This window comes from Corythoichthys intestinalis, chromosome 11 (assembly GCF_030265065.1).
Source record: "Corythoichthys intestinalis isolate RoL2023-P3 chromosome 11, ASM3026506v1, whole genome shotgun sequence".
Taxonomy (NCBI): domain Eukaryota; kingdom Metazoa; phylum Chordata; class Actinopteri; order Syngnathiformes; family Syngnathidae; genus Corythoichthys; species Corythoichthys intestinalis.
This window is the reverse complement of record NC_080405.1, coordinates 5,442,501-5,447,500: the sequence shown is the minus strand read 5'-3', so window position 1 is coordinate 5,447,500 and position 5,000 is coordinate 5,442,501. Positions and strand designations below refer to the sequence as shown.

At 45.7% G+C, this 5,000-nt stretch overlaps 8 non-coding genes and 3 pseudogenes across 8 annotated transcripts; all 11 read right to left on the bottom strand.

Annotated features, from left to right (window-relative positions):
* Window positions 1-192: 192 nt before the first annotated feature.
* Window positions 193-311, bottom strand: LOC130926179 (5S ribosomal RNA). The gene has a single exon (XR_009066197.1). It is a non-coding gene; the product is annotated as a 5S ribosomal RNA (ribosomal RNA).
* A 303-nt stretch (window positions 312-614) lies between these two features.
* Window positions 615-723, bottom strand: LOC130925642 (uncharacterized; annotated as a pseudogene).
* A 393-nt stretch (window positions 724-1,116) lies between these two features.
* LOC130925397 (5S ribosomal RNA) lies at window positions 1,117-1,235 on the bottom strand. Its single transcript, XR_009065678.1, has one exon. It is a non-coding gene; the product is annotated as a 5S ribosomal RNA (ribosomal RNA).
* A 313-nt stretch (window positions 1,236-1,548) lies between these two features.
* On the bottom strand, window positions 1,549-1,666 carry LOC130925260 (5S ribosomal RNA). The gene has a single exon (XR_009065545.1). It is a non-coding gene; the product is annotated as a 5S ribosomal RNA (ribosomal RNA).
* Window positions 1,667-1,984: 318 nt separating this feature from the next.
* LOC130925614 (uncharacterized) lies at window positions 1,985-2,103 on the bottom strand (annotated as a pseudogene).
* Window positions 2,104-2,416: 313 nt separating this feature from the next.
* Window positions 2,417-2,535, bottom strand: LOC130924733 (5S ribosomal RNA). The gene has a single exon (XR_009065032.1). It is a non-coding gene; the product is annotated as a 5S ribosomal RNA (ribosomal RNA).
* A 313-nt stretch (window positions 2,536-2,848) lies between these two features.
* LOC130926178 (5S ribosomal RNA) lies at window positions 2,849-2,967 on the bottom strand. Its single transcript, XR_009066196.1, has one exon. It is a non-coding gene; the product is annotated as a 5S ribosomal RNA (ribosomal RNA).
* Window positions 2,968-3,270: 303 nt separating this feature from the next.
* LOC130925693 (uncharacterized) lies at window positions 3,271-3,389 on the bottom strand (annotated as a pseudogene).
* A 313-nt stretch (window positions 3,390-3,702) lies between these two features.
* Window positions 3,703-3,821, bottom strand: LOC130926177 (5S ribosomal RNA). Its single transcript, XR_009066195.1, has one exon. It is a non-coding gene; the product is annotated as a 5S ribosomal RNA (ribosomal RNA).
* Window positions 3,822-4,214: 393 nt separating this feature from the next.
* LOC130926176 (5S ribosomal RNA) lies at window positions 4,215-4,333 on the bottom strand. Its single transcript, XR_009066194.1, has one exon. It is a non-coding gene; the product is annotated as a 5S ribosomal RNA (ribosomal RNA).
* Window positions 4,334-4,636: 303 nt separating this feature from the next.
* Window positions 4,637-4,755, bottom strand: LOC130926175 (5S ribosomal RNA). The gene has a single exon (XR_009066193.1). It is a non-coding gene; the product is annotated as a 5S ribosomal RNA (ribosomal RNA).
* Between the last annotated feature and the right edge of the window lie 245 nt (window positions 4,756-5,000).

Sequence of the window (5,000 nt, the reverse complement as noted above, 5' to 3'; positions counted from 1 at the left end):
TGGTCATCTCGTGCTGTCAATGGCAGCTAACGAGGTAATCACCATTTAAAACGCACAGAGTTGGGTGAAAACGAGAGCTGCAAACTCAACCCAATGTGAGCTCCAACCACAAAACTAACAAGACAGTACATTGACCAGGGTTGATACCAACAAGATCTGTCCGTTCTTTCTTTGTCATGAAATAAACCAAAAAGCTTACAGCACCTGGTATTCCCAGGCGGTCTCCCATCCAAGTACTAACCAGGCCCGACCCTGCTTAGCTTCCGAGATCAGACGAGATCGGGCGTTCTCAGGGTAGTATGGCCGTAAGCTGGCAAAACTTGTGAAATATAGCTATACAAAAGGCGAAGGAGATCTGTTCTGGTACAAAAGATGAACCAGTTCAGTAAGGTTCCCTGAGTGAAATTAGGTTTCAAGTGGTCTGGTCATCTCGTGCTGTCAATGGCAGCTAACGAGGTAATCACCATTTAAAACGCACAGAGTTGGGTGAAAACGAGAGCTGCAAACTCAACCCGATGTGAGCTCCAACCACAAAACTAACAAGACAGTACATCGATCTCAGTTGATACCAACAAGATCTGTCTGTTCTTTCTTTTTAATGAAATAAACCAAAAAGCTTACAGCACCTGGTATTCCCAGGCGGTCTCCCATCCAAGTACTAACCAGGCCCGACCCTGCTTAGCTTCCGAGATCAGGCGTTCTCAGGGTAGTATGGCCGTAAGCTGGCAAAGCTTGTGAAATATCGCTATACAAAAGGCGAAGGAGATCTGATCGGGCGTTCTCAGGGTAGTATGGCCGTAAGCTGGCAAAATTTGTGAAATATAGCTATACAAAAGGCGAAGGAGATCTGTTCTGGTACAAAAGACGAACCAGTTCAGTTCAGTTCAGTCAGGTTCCCTGAGGGAAGTTAGGTTTCAAGTGGTCTGGTCATCTCGTGCTGTCAATGGCAGCTAACGAGGTAATCACCATCTAAAACGCACAGAGTTGGGTGAAAACGAGAGCTGCAAACTCAACCAAATGTGAGCTCCAACCACAAAACTAACAAGACAGTACATTGACCTCAGTTGATACCAACAAGATCTGTCTGTTCTTTCTTTGTCATGAAATAAACCAAAAAGCTTACAGCACCTGGTATTCCCAGGCGGTCTCCCATCCAAGTACTAACTAGGCCCGACCCTGCTTAGCTTCCGAGATCAGACGAGATCCGGCGTTCTCAGGGTAGTATGGCCGTAAGCTGGCAAAATTTGTGAAATATAGCTATACAAAAGGCGAAGGAGATCTGTTCTGGTACAAAAGACGAACCAGTTCAGTTCAGTTCAGTCAGGTTCCCTGAGGGAAGTTAGGTTTCAAGTGGTCTGGTCATCTCGTGCTGTCAATGGCAGCTAACGAGGTAATCACCATTTAAAACGCACAGAGTTGGGTGAAAACGAGAGCTGCAAACTCAACCCAATGTGAGCTCCAACCACAAAACTAACAAGACAGTACATTGACCAGGGTTGATACCAACAAGATCTGTCTGTTCTTTCTTTGTCATGAAATAAACCAAAAAGCTTACAGCACCTGGTATTCCCAGGCGGTCTCCCATCCAAGTACTAACCAGGCCCGACCCTGCTTAGCTTCCGAGATCAGACGAGATCGGGGTTCTCAGGGTAGTATGGCCGTAAGCTGGCAAAATTTGAGAAATATAGCTATACAAAAGGCGAAGGAGATCTGTTCTGGTACAAAAGACGAACCAGTTCAGTTCAGTTCAGTTCAGTAGGGTTCCCTGAGGGAAATTAGGTTTCAAGTGGTCTGGTCATCTCGTGCTGTCAATGGCAGCTAACGAGGTAATCACCATTTAAAACGCACAGAGTTGGGTGAAAACGAGAGCTGCAAACTCAATCCAATGTGAGCTCCAACCACAAAATTAACAAGACAATACATTGACCTCAGTTGATACCAACAAGATCTGTCTGTTCTTTCTTTGTAACGAAATAAACCAAAAAGCTTACAGCACCTGGTATTCCCAGGGGGTCTCCCATCCAAGTACTAACCAGCCCCGACTCTGCTTAGCTTACGAGATCAGACGAGATCGGGCGTTCTCAGGGTAGCATGGCCGTAAGCTGGCAAAATTTGAGAAATATAGCTATACAAAAGGCGAAGGAGATCCATTCTGGTACAAAAGACGAACCAGTTCAGTTCAGTTCAGTAAGGTTCCCTGAGGGAAATTAGGTTTCAAGTGATCTGGTCATGGCGTGCTGTCAATGGCAGCTAACGAGGTAATCACCATTTAAAACGCACAGAGTTGGGTGAAAACGAGAGCTGCAAACTCAACCCAATGTGAGCTCCAACCACAAAACTAACAAGACAATACATTGACCTCAGTTGATACTAACAAGATCTGTCTGATCTTTCTTTGTAATGAAATACACCAAAAAGCTTACAGCACCTGGTATTCCCAGGCGGTCTCCCATCCAAGTACTAACCAGGCCCGACCCTGCTTAGCTTCCGAGATCAGACGAGATCGGGCGTTCTCAGGATAGTATGGCCGTAAGCTGGCAAAATTTGAGAAATATAGCTATACAAAAGGCGAAGGAGATGTGTTCTGGTACAAAAGACGAACCAGTTCAGTTCAGTTCAGTCGGGTTCCCTGAGGGAAGTTAGGTTTCAAGTGGTCTGGTCATCTCGTGCTGTCAATGGCAGCTAACGAGGTAATCACCATTTAAAACGCACAGAGTTGGGTGAAAACGAGAGCTGCAAACTCAACCCAATGTGAGCTCCAACCACAAAACTAACAAGACAGTACATTGACCAGGGTTGATACCAACAAGATCTGTCCGTTCTTTCTTTGTCATGAAATAAACCAAAAAGCTTACAGCACCTGGTATTCCCAGGCGGTCTCCCATCCAAGTACTAACCAGGCCCGACCCTGCTTAGCTTCCGAGATCAGACGAGATCGGGCGTTCTCAGGGTAGTATGGCCGTAAGCTGGCAAAACTTGTGAAATATAGCTATACAAAAGGCGAAGGAGATCTGTTCTGGTACAAAAGATGAACCAGTTCAGTAAGGTTCCCTGAGTGAAATTAGGTTTCAAGTGGTCTGGTCATCTCGTGCTGTCAATGGCAGCTAACGAGGTAATCACCATTTAAAACGCACAGAGTTGGGTGAAAACGAGAGCTGCAAACTCAATCCAATGTGAGCTCCAACCACAAAATTAACAAGACAATACATTGACCTCAGTTGATACCAACAAGATCTGTCTGTTCTTTCTTTGTAATGAAATAAACCAAAAAGCTTACAGCACCTGGTATTCCCAGGGGGTCTCCCATCCAAGTACTAACCAGCCACGACTCTGCTTAGCTTACGAGATCAGACGAGATCGGGCGTTCTCAGGGTAGTATGGCCGTAAACTGGCAAAATTTGAGAAATATAGCTATACAAAAGGCGAAGGAGATCTGTTCTGGTACAAAAGACGAACCAGTTCAGTTCAGTTCATTAAGGTTCCCTGAGGGAAATTAGGTTTCAAGTGATCTGGTCATGTCGTGCTGTCAATGGCAGCTAACGAGGTAATCACCATTTAAAACGCACAGAGTTGGGTGAAAACGAGAGCTGCAAACTCAACCCAATGTGAGCTCCAACCACAAAACTAACAAGACAGTACATCGACCTCAGTTGATACCAACAAGATCTGTCTGTTCTTTCTTTTTAATGAAATAAACCAAAAAGCTTACAGCACCTGGTATTCCCAGGCGGTCTCCCATCCAAGTACTAACCAGGCCCGACCCTGCTTAGCTTCCGAGATCAGACGAGATCGGGCGTTCTCAGGGTAGTATGGCCGTAAGCTGGCAAAGCTTGTGAAATATCGCTATACAAAAGGCGAAGGAGATCTGATCGGGCGTTCTCAGGGTAGTATGGCCGTAAGCTGGCAAAATTTGTGAAATATAGCTATACAAAAGGCGAAGGAGATCTGTTCTGGTACAAAAGACGAACCAGTTCAGTTCAGTTCAGTCAGGTTCCCTGAGGGAAGTTAGGTTTCAAGTGGTCTGGTCATCTCGTGCTGTCAATGGCAGCTAACGAGGTAATCACCATTTAAAACGCACAGAGTTGGGTGAAAACGAGAGCTGCAAACTCAACCCAATGTGAGCTCCAACCACAAAACTAACAAGACAGTACATTGACCAGGGTTGATACCAACAAGATCTGTCCGTTCTTTCTTTGTCATGAAATAAACCAAAAAGCTTACAGCACCTGGTATTCCCAGGCGGTCTCCCATCCAAGTACTAACCAGGCCCGACCCTGCTTAGCTTCCGAGATCAGACGAGATCGGGCGTTCTCAGGGTAGTATGGCCGTAAGCTGGCAAAACTTGTGAAATATAGCTATACAAAAGGCGAAGGAGATCTGTTCTGGTACAAAAGATGAACCAGTTCAGTAAGGTTCCCTGAGTGAAATTAGGTTTCAAGTGGTCTGGTCATCTCGTGCTGTCAATGGCAGCTAACGAGGTAATCACCATTTAAAACGCACAGAGTTGGGTGAAAACGAGAGCTGCAAACTCAACCCGATGTGAGCTCCAACCACAAAACTAACAAGACAGTACATCGATCTCAGTTGATACCAACAAGATCTGTCTGTTCTTTCTTTTTAATGAAATAAACCAAAAAGCTTACAGCACCTGGTATTCCCAGGCGGTCTCCCATCCAAGTACTAACCAGGCCCGACCCTGCTTAGCTTCCGAGATCAGACGAGATCGGGCGTTCTCAGGGTAGTATGGCCGTAAGCTGGCAAAGCTTGTGAAATATCGCTATACAAAAGGCGAAGGAGATCTGATCGGGCGTTCTCAGGGTAGTATGGCCGTAAGCTGGCAAAATTTGTGAAATATAGCTATACAAAAGGCGAAGGAGATCTGTTCTGGTACAAAAGACGAACCAGTTCAGTTCAGTTCAGTCAGGTTCCCTGAGGGAAGTTAGGTTTCAAGTGGTCTGGTCATCTCGTGCTGTCAATGGCAGCTAACGAGGTAATCACCA